Source organism: Phyllostomus discolor, chromosome 2 (genome assembly GCF_004126475.2).
Source record: "Phyllostomus discolor isolate MPI-MPIP mPhyDis1 chromosome 2, mPhyDis1.pri.v3, whole genome shotgun sequence".
NCBI classification, from domain to species: domain Eukaryota; kingdom Metazoa; phylum Chordata; class Mammalia; order Chiroptera; family Phyllostomidae; genus Phyllostomus; species Phyllostomus discolor.
Window position 1 is genome coordinate 57,840,007 of NC_040904.2, and position 16,814 is coordinate 57,856,820.

A 16,814-nucleotide genomic window follows, 5' to 3' on the forward strand; every position below is an offset into this window, starting at 1 on the left:
AAAATCAACAATGACAATAAGCCAAAAATGAGCCTCCAAATGAGTCTCACTCCATGCATCCTCCCATAATGCTGGCTGGCTTGGGGGTCCCCAGGGTCACAGTTCTGACATGTTCTGACCATCTCCCCAGCACTGTGTTCTGAAGGGTCCACATGCAGGCAAGTCAGGTGAGAAGCCCAAAGTAACTAAAGCACTGTGCACAGGGAAAGCAGGAAAAGAAGAAGCCATGGAGCACTGGTCTGCTTGGGGCAGGAATTTGCAGGAATGATAGCAAACAGGAGGATCACAGGAGGAATTGGTGCTCTCCCGTGAAGTGCAGACAAGGTGGATTTCAGTGCTCTTCAGGCTTGTTGGCTGACAGTCCACAAGCCTGCAGCATCTTCAACAAGATGATGCAAAACTCAAGTTTTGCTCTTACTCTCTGCAATGGCAAAGTAGCTGAGAAGGTCAAAATGTCCCATGGAGGAGCAATAGGAGTCATAGAGCTGGTTCACCAGCCATTCCTATTTGGTGGTGTTGGCATGGCCAGTGTCAATGTATTTGGACTGCAAGTGCTCCAGCTAGCTGGTTGTGGATGGTATAGCAGTCTGTCATATCACCACTTTTATTCACCACTGTTACTCTAGGGCCACAGGTGTGTATGAGAAGGAGATGCTCTATAATTTCATGCCAAGGAGGGACCACTACCCTAAAATTTAATTCTTTGATTGATTTTGAATTTATTCTTTTGTGTGGTGTAAGAAGGTGGTCTAGTTGTTCTAATTTCATTTTAATGTATGTATTGGTCCAATTTTCACAATACTGTTTATTGAATAAACTATCTTTAACCCATTGTATATGCTTGTTTCTTCTGTTGAATATTAATTGATTCTAAAGATGTGAGTTTCTTTCTGGGACCTTTGTTCTATTCCATTGAATTTTGTTCTGTTTTGATGCCAATACTGGAGTGTTCTTGTTACTATGGTCTTGTAATATAATTTGGTATTAGGTAGTGAGATTCCTCCAACTTTGCTCTTCTTTATCAGGATTGCTGTTTGTATGCAGGGCCATTTGTACCTCCATAAAATTTTTAAAATATTTTTTTCTAGTTCTGTGAAATACATTATTGGAATCTTGATAGTGATTGTGTTGAATCTGTAGATTGTCTTGGGTAATATTTTGGGGTAATATGTATATTTTAATGATGTTAATCTATCTTATCCATGAACATGGTATGTGCTTCCAACTGTTTGTATATTCTTCAATTTCTTCAATATTTCATAATTTTCTGAGTACAGGTCTTATATATCCTCCATTAGGTTTACTCTTAAGAAATTTATTCTTTTTGAAGCAATTGCATATGGGGTTGTTTTCTTAATTTCCCTTTTTGTTACTTCATTATTGGCATATAAAAATGTAACTGATTTCTGAATATTAATTTTATACCCTGCTACTTTGCTGAATTCATTTATCAATCCTAGTAGTTTGTTGGTGGAATCTTTGGGGTTTTCTATGTGCAGTATCATGTCATCTGCAAATAAAGAGAGGGTTTTTTTTATTTCCATTCCAATTTAGATGCCTTTTATTTACTCTTCTTGTCTGATTGCTGTGGCTAGGACTTCTAGTTCTATGTTGAATGAGAGAGGTGAAAGCAGACATCCTTGTCTTTTTCCTGATCTTAAGGGGAACACTTGTAGTTTTGGCCCAATGAGTATGATGCTGGTAGTGGGTTTGTCATATATGGCCTTTATTATTTTTAGGTATGTTCCCTCTATTACCACTTTGCTGAGAGTTTTTACAGTAAATGTGTGATGGATTTTATCAAAAGCTGTTTCTGTATCTATTGATATAATTATGTGTTTTTTATCCTTCATTTTGTTTATGTGGTGAATCACATTTATTGATTTACAAATGCCATACCATCTTTGCATTTCCATATTAAATATCACTTGACCATGATGTATGATCTTTTTGATGAATTGCTATATTTGGTTTGCTAATATTTTGTTGAGGATTTTAGCATCTATGTTCATCAGTGATATTGACCTATAATTTTTATTCTTTGTAGTGTATATATGGTTTTGGAATTAAGATAATGCTAGCCTCATAAAATGAGTTTGGAGACTTCCTTCCTTTGAATGTTGTGAAGTAGTTTGATAAAGAGAGGTGTTAGTTCTTCCCAGAATGTTTGGTAAAAATCACCTGTGAAGCCATCTGGTCCATGGCATTTGTTTGTTTTCAGTTTTCTGATGACTGCTTCAATTTTATTAGGTGTAATCTATCTATTCAGGTTCTCTGACTCTTCCTGATTTATTTTTGGAAGAATTGAATATTTGTAGGAATTTATCCATTTTGTCCAGGCTTTGTCTGGTTTGTTGGCATATAATTGTTCATAATATTTTCTTAAAATCTTTCATATTTATTCTGTGTCAGTTATTTCCCCTCTTTCATTTCTCATTTTATTTATTTGGGCCTTTTCTCATTTTTTCTTGATGGATCTGGTTTAAGGTTTGTCGATCGCATTTACCTTTTCAAAGAACTAGCTCCTGGATTCAGTGATTTTTTGTATCATTTTTTATACTCTATTTCATTTACTTCTGTTCTGCTCTTTATTATATCCTTCCTTGTAATCACAGTGAGCTTTGTTTGTTGTTCCTTTTCAAGTTCTTTTAAGCATAAAGTTAGATTGCTTATTTGAGCTTCTTTTTTTTGAGATAGGCTTATAATACTGCTATTTTCCCTTTTAAGATTGATTTCCCAGTGTCCCACAGATTTTGGATTGTTTTGCCCTCATTTTCATTTGTTTCAAGGTATGTTTTGATTTCTTCCTTGATCTCATTGTTGACCCATTCATTGTCTAATAACATGTTAATTAGCTTTCATGTCTGTGCATAATTTTCCAGTGTTCTTCTTGTGGCTGATATCTAGTTTCATAGCATTATAGTCCAAGAAGATGCTTGATATGATTTCAATCTCTTAAATTTGTTGAGACTTGTTTTGTGTCCTAGCATATGGTCTACCCTAGAAAAATGTTCCATGTACACTTGAAAAGTATGTATGTTCTTCTGATTGGGGGTGAAGTGCTCTGAAGATATCAATTAAATCCATTTGACCTAATGTGTCATTTAAAGCCACTGTCTCCTTGTTGATTTTCTGCCTGAGAGACCTATCAACCGAAGTAAATGGGGCATTAAAATCCCTAACTATGACTGTATTTTTGTCAGTCTGCCCTTTCATGTCCATTAAGATTTGCTTTACATATTTAGATGCTCCTATGTTGGGTATATAAATGTTTCCTATGGTTATATCCTCTTGATGGCTTGTTCCCTTTATCATTATGTTGTGTTCTTCTTTGTTTCTTACTATAGCGCTGGATTTAAAGTCTATTTTGTCAGATATAAATATTGTTACACAGCTTTTTTTCTTTATAATTTTCATGGAGTTTCTTTTTCCAACGCTTTACTTTTAGTCTATGTGTATTTTTTGATCTGAGACCTGTCTCTTGGAGGCAGTATATATATGCTTTCTTTTCCCTTATCCATTCATCTACCCTCTGTCTTTTGGTTGGAATATTTATACCATTTACATTTAAGGTGATTATTGATTAACATGTATATAGTGCCATTTTATTGTTAGACTGTTTTCCTTTGTTTTTTTTTCTTTCTTCTTCTTCTCCTTCTCCTTCCTCCTCCTCTTCTTCTTCTCCTTCTCCTTTGAGCAAGTCCTTTAACATTTGTTGCATGATTGGTTTGGTGTTAACAAACTCCTTTTGTTCTTTCTTGTCTGGGAAGTTCTTTATTTATCCTTTGATTTTAAATGATAGCTTTGCTGGTTAAAGTAGTCTTGGTTGTAGGTCCTTGCTTTTTATCACCTTAAATATTTCATGCCACTTTCTTCTGGGCCTGAAATATTTCTGATGAGTAATCATAGCAGTCTAATTGGTGCTCCCTTGTAGATAACTATCTGCTTTTCTCATTTGGCTGTTATGATTCTCTCCTTATATTTAAGCTTTGTTGTTTTAATTATGATGTGTCTCAGTATAGGCCTCTTTGGGTCCAACTTGTTTGGGACTATTTGAGCTTCCTACACTTCTGCAACACTTTTTTCCCCACTAGATTAGAGAAGTTTTTGGTTATTATTTCTTCAAATAAGTACTCAATCCCTTGTTCACTCTCTTCTCCTTCTGGTAGTCCATGATGTATATGTTGTTATGCTTCATGTTGTCTAAGATGTTTCTTAAGTTCTCCTTATTTTTTTAATTATTTTTTTCTTTTGGATGCTCTGCCTAATTGTTTTTTTCTGCCTTGTCTTTCAAAGCACTGATTTGGTCCTCTACTTCATCTAACTTACTGTTTATTATTTCCAGTGTATTATTTGTCAACTATTGCATTATTTATTTCTGACTGATACTTTTTTATGGTTTCTATGTCTTTTTCGATGCTGTTGAGTATTTTTATACTCATGGCTCTAAACTCTCTATCTGATAAATTGCTTACTTCCATTTCATCTAGTTCTTCTGGAACATTCTTCTGTTCTTTCATTGGGGGTCTATTCCTTTGTCTTCCCATTTTGTCTGCTTCTTTTGTATTTTCAGCCTTAGATGTTAAATTAAATATCCATTAATCTGATCATTTGTTAATCTGATTAATATAATCATCTGTCAATCTTAAGTACCACAGATTTAAGTACCACAGAGTGGGGCAGGGTAATTCCTGGGGCAGGGCTATTGTTTCCTCTCATGCTGATGCCATTCAAACAGGAGTGCTCTAAGAGAGATGGCTTCTGCAGTATGGGGGATGACTCAACACAAGGATCCTAGCAGTTTCCTCAGTTTCCTCCCCCAAGCTACCAATGCCAGACTCTCCTCAAGCATCTCTAGTCCACTCTGCACTCCCTTTGCTGTCACCCAGGGTAAGTAACTACAAAGGAAATTTTGTGTTTTGACCTTTAAAAGGCTCTCTGCATCTCCAGCTGTCTCTTTCTGGCTGACAGAACCCCTACTGCTTTTCACAGCTGGGTGTTATCTGAGTTCCTTTCTGGTTCTAGTAATGTAGGCTTGGAAGACCAGCTTGGGGTTTAGATCCCACACTTCTCAGGCGGAACCCCTCAGCTTATGAAATATCCATACAGCACTTCATCTGCCACCCATGGGAGCCCAGCCAGCCATCACAGGCATCTCCTCCACACTCCCTACCAGTTACATTGTGCTGAAGTGTTTTCTTATGTCTGTCCATAGTTTTAAGGATTCTCTCCAGCTAGAGTTCAGTTGGTTATTCAAGATGATTTTTCTACAATTTAGTTGTAATTCCAGATTGGTCCTGGAGGAGGTTAGTGTAGCTTTCACTTACTCCTCTGCCATCTTAGATCTCTCTGGGAGAACATTTTTGCCAATGATATATCTGACAAAGTTTTAATCTCCAAAATATTCGTAGAATTAACACAACTTAACACCAGGGATACAAACAACCCAATTAAGACATGGACAAAAAAAGAGACTTCTCCAAAGTGGACATACAGAAGCCCCAGAAAAAGACATATGAAACAATGCTCAACATCACTAATCATCAGAGAAATACAAATTAAAACCTAAATGATATATAACCTTAGACCTATCAGCATGTCTGTCATCAATAAATCATCAAACAAGCATTGGTGAGGATGGGAAGAAAACAGAACCCTAGTGTATCATTGGTAGGAATACAGTCTTGTAAACAACTATGGAAAGCAATATGCAGTATCCTTAAAAAATTAAAGATGGAACCCCTTTTGACCCAAGGATTCCACTTATGATAATATAACCCAAGTGTCTGGAAACTCCAATAAATAAATATATATATATATATATATATATATATATATATATATATACACCCCTATGTCTATAGCAGCACTATTTACAATACCCAAGATTTGGAAACAGCTTAAGTGCCCATCAGAGGATGAAGGGATGAAAAGCTGGGTTACATTAACACAATGGAGTACTATGCAGCAATAAAAAGGAAGAAACTTGTATTTTGCAACAGCATGGATGGACCTGGAGAAAATTATGCTAAGTGAATTAAGATGGTCTATAAAAGAAAAACAACACATGGTCTCACTTATATGTGGAATTTGATGAACATGATAAATTAACAAACCCAACAGTAATGGGAGCTTAGATACATAAAACACATGACAGGTGCTAGAAAGGAGGGGGGAGGGGGTGAAAGATAGTGAAGTGATTAACCAAAGAACATTTATACACAACCTATGGACACAGACAACAATATGGGGATTGGCTTGGGGATGGGAGAGGGTGGGGCTAGATGGAGGTGTACAAAGAGAGAAAAAGTGGGAACAACTATAACAGCATCATCAATAAAAAATAAATAGTATTAATGGTTCAAATCCAGTTCTCTGCTATGGTCCACTGGATGGGTAAGCGATTCACACAGTCTTGCCGTGTTAAACACTTGAGAGTACAAGCTGTTTTGCTGCATCTCTCAATTTCTCTTTTCCTTTTCCTTAAATTGGTACTGAGGGCAGCCACATTAGATCACCTTACAAACAAAAATTCAAATAGGAAAATAAGATGTCAGATTTATCTGAAAATGTTTAAGAGGTTCTCTTACATACCTCCTCTGGCTCTAAGTGAGAGGTGGGAAGATTTCACCACTTTGATGATCCTCTTTGATTCCTCTCATATTATTATTATTATTATTTTAATTTTTGCTATGGTGTGGTGTATGTAAGGGTAGCCCAGCAGTTCTGCATCTTCTTGGGGAGGACTTCAGGGAAGTACTTGGTGATTCTCTTTTAGTTTGTGAGTCCACTTAGTTTCCACTGTTCTTTAGCATTAGAATTTGAGTGGCAATTCTACAGAAACAAGGAAGATCCTCATTCAGTGCCATGTAAACAGATAGTGGGTTCCTTCTGGGTTGTAGAATGTAAGTATTAGAACATCATTAGAGCCAGGAAATCCATAAAATAGAACTACTATTCTCAAATACAGTTTTAGAGACCTAAATAATGAAAACAATATAGCAGTGCTCAGTTAAGCTTTTGGTACAATTGATACTCATTCAAGTCTTACTCATTAGCCATGTTGGGATTTGATTCTTTGGGATTTGTTTGTGGCATTCTGATAGGGACCCTCTGATTAAATGATTTTGTACTGTTAGCCCACTGAAGATTTAACTCTTCCCATCCATTCTCTTTTAGGAATCAAGGAGCCCTGCAAGAATTGACTATAAAATATGGAGAGTTGAAAGTCTGTGGACAGATGATGTGTGGACCAACAATCTACAACTTAGCTCAGGGTTTCCTTATTCAGATATACTGTATTTAATACCATATTATAAAGTTTTCTCCCTATGTTCTTAAAAAAAATAACAACAACAAAAAGTTCTGCCTTTGTACTTTGTATCACCAGTCTGGCAAAGGAAATAAGGCAAGTGAGTACATCTTATATTTGTTTAGTGCTCTGTTACCATTAAACCAAAATAAGGTTTAGCAATTAATTTTAGATTTTTAACTTTTTATTTCCATTAATATTGAACAAACCCAATGAGGATTCAATTGTAGCAGGAGAGGTTTAAGTTGAAGGGAAGAAAGAGTGAGAGAAAAATGATATATCTATGGATGATCACTTACTTTATATTATCACTATGTTAAATACTTTTTATATTACTTTACATAGGTCAGTGAGGAAGTACTAAAATTCTGATTAGTTTATATTATTATTTAGAAATATTTTATTAAGCATCACATTTATGTACAAAACATATACCAGAAGGTAAAGAGAAGGTAAAAAGATATGTACATATACATCTTTTCTCTCATTATAGGAGAAACTTAATTACCCCAGATCATCTTTGAAAGAGGATGAGTAGATGATGACATTATATCTGATGTCACTTCTAATTCCATAATTCTATGTAAGTCTTGTTCCACTACCAATACAGGAATAAATACATAACCACAATGAAATGCTATTAGATGCATCGTTTTCAACTATACTCTTCTAAGAGGAAGGCTTTGCAACATTTTGTCCTCAAGAATGATTTCATTTAGGGCTTTTATTCAGCACCTATAAAGAGTTTGTGGACTTATTTCATGTCTAACATACTGCTGGATAGGACAATGAGTTTAACAAGGTGCAATTCCTGCTCTCAAAAAGTCACAGTCTAAAGAAAATCAGAAATGCTGACACAATTTACGATACACTTTGATAACTCTTAAATTAGAAACTTGTAAACAAGAAGAAAAAGGCTTTAACTCCACCTGAACAGTCAAGAAATGTCTTGCTTCAAAGGGGAGAGTAAGCTGAACTGAGGAATTTGCCAGGAAATTACCAGGTAAATGTATGAAAGCACAGACAAGACAGAGAAAACAACATATGCAAATACAAAAAAAAAAATGCCAGTTTGTTCCAGAAACTCTAAGGCAACCAGCACAACTAAGGACACAGGTTGGCTCTTAAGGATAAGCTGGAAATAAGGATGGAAGGGGAAGATGAGAGACAAGTAACAAGGGGTTTGGCCTTTATTATTATTTAGGTAAGAGCTTCTCAAACTTTCATATGCACATGATTCACTTTGGATCTTATTAAAATACAGATTCTGATTGATTCAGTGGCTCTGGGGTGGGATCACAAATTCAGCATTTCTGATAGACTGCCAGTCATTCTGCTGGCCTCCAAAGTTTAGTTTGATTAGCAAGAAGATGGGTGCATGTTTATTTGTTTTGTTGTTTAGGTTCCTGTATAACAAAACAAACAAGCAAGCAAATATAGACAAAAATACTGAAATAGAGAACAGGCTGACAGTGACCAGAGGGGAGAGGACAGGGGATTTCAGGGGAATTTCAGGTGAGAATGGGAAGAGTTTACAGGAACAAATATAAAGGACACATGGACAGAAACTAGGGGGGCAGGAACTGGGAGGGAGGTGGGGAGGAATGGGTGGGTGGGCTGGGAAGGGAGCAGAAAATAGAAAACTGTACTTGAACAATGATTAAAATAAAATAAAATAAAAAATAAATAAAAAAGAAGATGGGTGCGTGGTACAATTCTGAGATAGGGTAGAGGTTCAATTAGATGTTTACTTTAGATGGGAAGCTCTGAACATAGTGTGGAATGCAAATATATTAGAGTGTTGTCACTGAGATGTTTTATTCCAATGGAAACATTAATACCTGTATGAAAAAATTTATTAACAATGTAGAAGACATCTAAAAATAAGTTTCACCAAAGACATCTATTTCAAAAAGGATTTTCAGATCACTGACATGTACAATTTAAATAATTAGAAGATTGTTTCTAATATTTTTTCTATTTTTAAAAAGTTTTTATGTATTTATTTTTAGACAGAGGGGAAGGGAAGGAGAAAAAGAGGGAAAGGAACATTAATGTGTTGTTGCCTCTCATTCTTCCCTTACTGGGGACCTGGACTGCGACCCAGGCATATTGCCTGACTGGGTATCAAACCAGCGACCCTTTGGTTTGTGCGCCGCACTCAATCCCCTGAACCACACCAGCCAGGGCTGTTTGTATTCTTTTAGCACAAATTTATTACAGGTTTGTTTTTCTTTACCCCTCTCCTTTTTTCTCTCAGTGATATTTTTTCTATTTGAAATGACATAGTTAAACATAGAGAAACACAAAAATAGTCTCTTCCTTATCCTACTCTGACTTTCTTTCTCCCTCTTACTTTTCTTTTTCATAGTTGACAAAGCAACATCAAAATAGTGATATGATGAATATTTATTGAAAAATGTGAACAAGGCTCTGGTCTTAAGGAGCACACAATCAAAAGGGGAGAATGTTGTTGTTGTTGTTGTTGTTATTATTATTACTTTAAATCCTTGTCTGAGGATATGTTTGTTGATTTTAGAGAGAGGAAGGAGGAGTGTGGAGAGAGAGTGTGTGCATGAGACAGAAGGAGAGAAAGAAAGTGGGAGAGACATTGATGTGAAGGAAGAACATCAATCTGTTGAGCCTCCACCTGGGATTGAACGTGCAACCTGAGTACGTGCTCTGACAGAGATCAAAACCCACAACCTATTTGGTGTACAGGACAGTCCAACCAACTAAGCAACCTGGCCAAGACAAGGAGAAAGTTATTTTTGTAAGGCTATTATCTCAAAAAATTAAAAATGGAACTGACTTTTGACCCAGTGTTTCCATTGCTGGGAATATACACTAAGAAATCAGAAACACCAGTTCAAAAGAAGTTATTCACCTCTGTGTTCATAGCAACACTATTTGCAATGACCAAGTGTTGGAAACAGCCTAAGTACCCACCAGTAGGTGAATGGATTTAAAATTTAGTACATTTACACAATGGAATACTATACAGAAGGAAGAAAGAAGATGAAATTTCTATCTGTTGTGACAGTGTGGATGGAACTGGACAATATTACATTAAGTGAAATAAGTGAGTCAGTGCAAGAAAAACACCATATGATATAACTTATAAGAGGAATCTAATGAACAAAATAATGAGCAAAATAGAACCAGAGACATGGAAACATGGAACAGGCTGACAGCTGTCAGAGGGGAATGGAGGCATGGTGGAAAGAAGGTGAAGGGATTAGTCAAAGAACATGTATGAATGACCCATAAACATGGACAAGAGTATGGAGATTGACTGTGGAAATTGGTGATGGGCTGGGCAGAAGAGGGAAAATGGAGAAAAATGGGAACAACTGTAATAGAATAAACAATAATAAAAAAGAAACATAAATTATAAATACTACAATAACATCAACCCCACAGACATGATCACATTTTAGAAATAAGTTCTCAAAAACAGCTGGTCAACTCTGAAACATAAAGTGATTGTAAATCACAAAAACATGACCTAAAAAATGGTCAAACATAAAACTCTTTGGAGGAATGTTTATGGTTAGGGGTCTATAGTTTTGCTTACTCATTTAAATTTAGTTATCTCCATGGTAATTATCTCTTTGGAAAGGGAGAAAACTTCCCTTTTCAAGGTCAGTGGCTGAATGGTAAAATAATTTGGGACATTTTTAAATAATACCAGTGCTCCCCCAAGAAAAACAAACAAACCTGTAGACACAGAGAACAGAAGGTTGATTACTAGAGGAAAAGGAGGTGAGGTAATAAAAGGTGTAGGGGGATAAACACTCAAAATGACACTTGACTTGGGGTAGGAAACACATGGTACAATATATAGATGACATAGTATTAGAATTGTACACCTGGAACCTATATAATTTTATTAACCAATGTCAACCAAAAAATTCAATAAAAAAGGAAAAAAACAATATAAATCTTAATAGTCTAAGAGATTATCAGCCAAACCACAATACTAGGTTCCAATGGAATACTTTTAAGACTTTTGATTTCATCTACTCTGGCACCTCCGAAAATTCAAAATTGCCTCACTGGGTCCAAGCAGCTCTGACTGATTTTTTCCATCCAGTTCTCTCCAGATATTTGGTGTGGATCAACAGCTCATGAGCAAAAAAATGAGTGAAGGGGACACATGTATTACTGACAATGAATTACCCAAAGGCTTTAAAATGGGGATATGAAATAGTGGTAGCTTTACCAGGGCTGCCCTGTGAGGAAAGGACAATCCATGAGAATAAGATAAAAGTACACACTGAAGAGGGAGTTTGCAACTACCTTAGGAAGTTTCCTGCCCTCTGTAGGGTCTTCTGTTAGGAAACAAAATAAAAATTATGCAATGCAATTTTTTCTGTGCTATTCTCTTGCTCAGAATTAAAAATCATCTACTGAAGACTTTCTCATTTCAAAACCCAGTCAGGTGCTTTCCACTAATAAGGAAGGTGTCTGAAGAATAAATTGCTTCAATCAGAAATAAAGTCTTTAGTTCTGCCACAAGAAAATTAAAATTAAAAAATCAAAAATACCAATTCCCAAAGCTCTATCTCCAGAAGTTCTGAATTTATTGGTTTTCAATGGAGTTACAGCACTCATAATTTTTTAATGTTTCTTATTGAAGTATACCATATGCCTTTGGAAGCATACACATACATAAACAGTGTAATAAATTTTTGTGAACTAAAAACACCCATCATTCAACACCCAAATCAAAGATAGAACATAACAAGTCCTCATAGAAGCAGCCAAGAATGAGATTGCTGATCTGGTTGATCACTATACAAAGCAATGAGACTTCAAAGAAAGGAGAGATTCTTTCAGAATATAGTGGGAAGATAAAGAAAAAATATTTGCTCATTTCATGAAGGATGTGAATTCTAAGATTTGGCTTGAAATTTGGAGATGTGAGTTGGAATAAGCTTATAAATAGACTTAACTGAATGAAGAAGATTGGCAGAAGGTGAATGTGAAGTTGGAAAACAGGGCATGTTTGAATTTGGTTGCACAGGAGAATGTGTGAGGTAGAAATGAGCAAGCAAGGGATAAAAGGGAGAGTATTTTAGAATACGTCCAAATTAATATGGCAAAGGATATCCCACATGACATAACACTAAACTGTTTCACTTATGGAACAAAAGTAAACTGCATCCTAGCATATTTATGAATTTAGATATTTGTAAGTCTGTATTTAACAATACAAGAAGAAACTATAATTAACATGAACCATACATTTAATGTGACACACTTGACTAATGAATTTTGTTTCACTTTAAACTTTTTACTTATTTACTCATTTAGAATAATTTACATCAAGAAATTTTCAAAAATACTAAGAAGGTGCTAATTTTAACTTTCTTCTTTTGAAAAAGATCCTCCAAGCCTTACCCTAAGTGCAATATTTTCCCATCTTCCAGTAGCATAAGGAGGAAGTGAAAATCATTATCATAAGCAAAAATAATCTTTTATTTCAGGTGTATATATACTCTGAATGTAAAATTCATCATAATATAAATAATTAGTCTTGTCATTTAAAAATGATAATTATCTCATTTACATGTCTATGACTTTTAAAATGTGTCATACTACTTCAATAAATTACATTCTGGATTATATCAGTATCTCTTCAAGAAAATGAAGTCAAATCTTTGCAGTAACCAGCAGCTTAATTTTCATTAGGCCAGCTATCTGATAATTAGTCATGCACCATAAATCAAATCCCCAAGTTTTCTTCTGGTTTCTTAATTGAAAATTATTGTTTCTTGGTTCTCTGGTTGAAAATGCAGCAAGTGTGAGTGTGATCGATGTGGAATCTGGCACAAACAGTTTGAGACAGTCAGAACTTGACAGATCATTGCCCTGAAGGGGCTTGTAATGGTGGGTGTGCAGAAATCTCCAAATTAAAGGTTTACTTTTAAAATTGCAAATGCAAAGACAGCTCTGGTATATCAAATCTATTTTGACATTTTTTACTCCTTTTCTTTCTTCCTTCCTTCCTTCCTTCCTTCATTCCTTCCTTCCTTCCTTCCTTCCTTCCTTCCTTCCTTCCTTCCTTCCTTCCTTCCTTCTTGTAGGTTACAATCTATCATTTGTACTAGTGACTATGGAGATAATAGAAAATTATTGGAAATACAGCTTTTTGTTTAGGATAAAAATATGAAAATATTACTCATTAATGTCATGAACAAATATTGAATTTTTTGGTACTTTAAAGCTATTTGAAAACATTGACTAAAAACACTCTACTCATCTGACAGCTAATCTGAGAGAACAGATGGCTACCCAAATATTGCCCCCAGTCATAAAGTCATTTCAAATGTGATACAGTTGAGACTAAAAACACTTTACAATTTATAAGGAAAATATTGCTTCATTGAAAGGCTAAAGCTTGTTGCCATTTTTTTCTGACAATCTAGCAGGATTTGCAGGGAACTTTGGCTATGTTTGTGGTTCTTTAGTTAAGAACAGCCAGAGGGTCTTCCAGCATTCATTTCTTTTTTCCTAGTGGCCTGGCAACCAGGACCAATGAGGCCCACAGCAGGGAGCACTGTGAAATGCACCATAAATTTCAATGTGTGAAGTCAAAGAGCTTAAAAAAATACCTGGCCACAAGAACCAGATTTGGGGTTTGGAAATTACTTGGGCAAATGCCCCTGAAATAAATTTAGCATTTTACTAGTTCCACATAGAAAGTGAAGTAGGTGGTTAAAGGTAGATGTCTTGCCAATAGTTCGTAAAGACTAATGTGGATATTATTTTTTCTTTTTATTTATTTTATCTTTTATTGTTGTTCAATTATAGTCATCCTACCTTCTTCCTCATTGCTCTCTTCTATCCCATCACCCTCACTCCCACAGTCAATCCCCTCCATTGTCCGTGCCCATGAATCCTCTATTCCTGTTCCATTGCTTGCCCCTTTCCCTTCTTTCCCCCATTGTTCAATTCTGAGTAACCACATTACATTTATGTGTTTGAGTTACATAAAACCTTCTGAATGGCACATTAAAATAATTTTGGTTGGTTTTATGAGAGAAATTTAAATAAAGTTTTTTTTTTTAAATTATGGTTTGGACTAGAGTAAGAATTAGCTAGAAAGCCTGTGGAGATGTGATACCTAACCATGAATTAGTTCTTAGAATTTGAAGAATTTTACCACATTTCAAAGGAAATCTGAAATAATTACATACATATATTTTACTATCTTTAAGACTGAACAAGTTGTTAATCCTCTTTAGACATGAACTACCTTATCTATGAACTGATAGAGTCATGATCATTAAACTTCAATATCCTTTCTTATTCTGACATTATTTGTAGAAAATTCATATATGAGGCTGAATTTCTCATCTTGATGAAATGAGTTTTAGCCTGGGGAAATAATGTAAATCCATTCTCATCTGCATAAGGTGGCTGTATTTTGGTGTGTGTGTAGGATCTGAGTAGATAGGTTCACCAATTAGCTGTATGGAAACCTGATTCCATCAGTAGATGTTTTCATTTGACTCACACAGTATTTTAAAAAATCTCCATAGTTGCTAAGATTTCGAAATCCAAAAATGTTACGTAGACATCTGATTTTTGACATCTCAAACACAGAAAATAAAGAAATGCATGGTTCCATAAGAATAGTTACCTAGAACTGAAGAGCAGTTTCTTTTTCCCATATGTTACAGTTTCCCAAACCTAGTTTTCTTGTCTCTGCTGAGTCTGGGTGTCACTTATGACTTATCTGTGTTCTTTCCCCACTATACACTTTTCTACATCTGCTCTTCACTCTTTTACGTTATATATTATGGGACCATGCTTAGGCCATGTACAAGGAAAACTTAGTAAGCCTGGTGGTAATACAGAATATATTATGTAAAAATATAAGTTAAGTACATTAAATGTTTTTCACCCGGTTATAAGGTCAGCCCTTTAGTACTGACATGCTTCTCTTCCCTCCATCAGCCCAGCCACTACAAAATTTAAAAAAAAAGAAGAAGAATTTTTTTTAAATGGTGAGCTTGAGGTTCTAGAGTTCTCTGATCTGCCTGGTTCCTTGCTTTGTAAGTGCTGCCAAGCCTGTTGAAATGTGGACACGACTTTGATGATTCAGAAAAACAACAGGAGTTGTGAATTTATGTTCTTGATGAGGGGATCTTCTTTTGCATTTTTTATTCTCTGGACCAGTGGTAAACTGAAATTAAAGCAAATTCAATGGGATTTGAGTCATAGTTAATGGCAATCTTTGAACCTTGACCAGCCTTATAAACTAGACAAATGCGCCTAGTTGGTTAGTGTTATAGATACTATATGGATACTATACTCCTGTTGCAGTGTTAGTGATACTGATAATTTTCCCCAAATGTCTATACTTCTTTCTAAAAGAACCCCTCCAACCATAATAGTCTGAAAAGGTCCAGTTTTAATGTACCAGCTAACTTCATTGTTGACATTGACCATGAGAGCTGATTTGACCAGGCCAATCAGATATATTGTCTCAGGAAATGGGAATGAGGCATGGTGACTGAGCCATATAGTTGTGGTGAGTCAAATTAGATGATCCTGAACGTCTAAGGCTGACTGCCATTTTGGGAGGGGATTGATTTGGCCATGAGAAAGCAGAAACACATAGAAAGACAGAGCTAAGTCACAAAATATGGCTCAGTGAAACTTGGATATCTTTTCAGAAACTGTGTTCTAGATTTCTTGTGATCAACTTCCAGTTTGACTTCCAACTAAATGTTCCCTGACTCAATAGATATACTGAGATTTTTCTAGGTAAACATCTATAAATATAATGACTAAACCAGAAGTTTGTTTTTTTAAGGCTCTTCAGGTATATATTTCTAAATTGTTCTTTGGAAATGTTGAACAGTTTACCTTTCTACATAAGGATGTAAGACAGCAGCTGTTTTCCTGTACTGAAACACGCTTCTGAGGAAGTAAACAGGGGATTCATACTACCACTAGTTGTGGCATTGTACTGAATTTTTCTATCAGTAAATACTTAAATATCTTCATAGGTAGTGAAGATATCCTTAGTCCAATATTTTTCTGGAGATAAAAATTGTATGAAGTCTCCTGTAACTTCTGGGGCTCACCTGAATATTTAATAAATAATAATACATGTCCTTCAGTTAAACATGGCAAACTAAACACACATACTAACTGCCATTCTCTCCTCATGTGCAATGTCAGACATATAAAACTTACAAATTCATTAGGCAAAATGTGAGGGAGAAAAAAATAACAGAGAGGATGTCAGCAGATTTTCTGATACTGGAGAGCAGGTAATAATTGACTTAGCAGGGTGACAGGAGTGGAAACCTAAATGCCTGCAAAGGGGGATAATTATGAGCAGTGTGGTAACCTATGTGCCATGCAGGAACTTTGGAAAAGCTCAGCATTTGGACACTCCAAGCCCCATAAAGAAGGGAAGAGTTGCCTTAAAGATGTTAGGGCTTCCCATGACAACAACAAAAAAATGGTAGTTTCACTA

General features: G+C 35.5%; 1 pseudogene; it reads right to left on the reverse strand.

Annotated features, from left to right (window-relative positions):
* Positions 1–331: 331 nt before the first annotated feature.
* Positions 332–594, reverse strand: LOC114489043 (annotated as a pseudogene).
* Between the last annotated feature and the right edge of the window lie 16,220 nt (positions 595–16,814).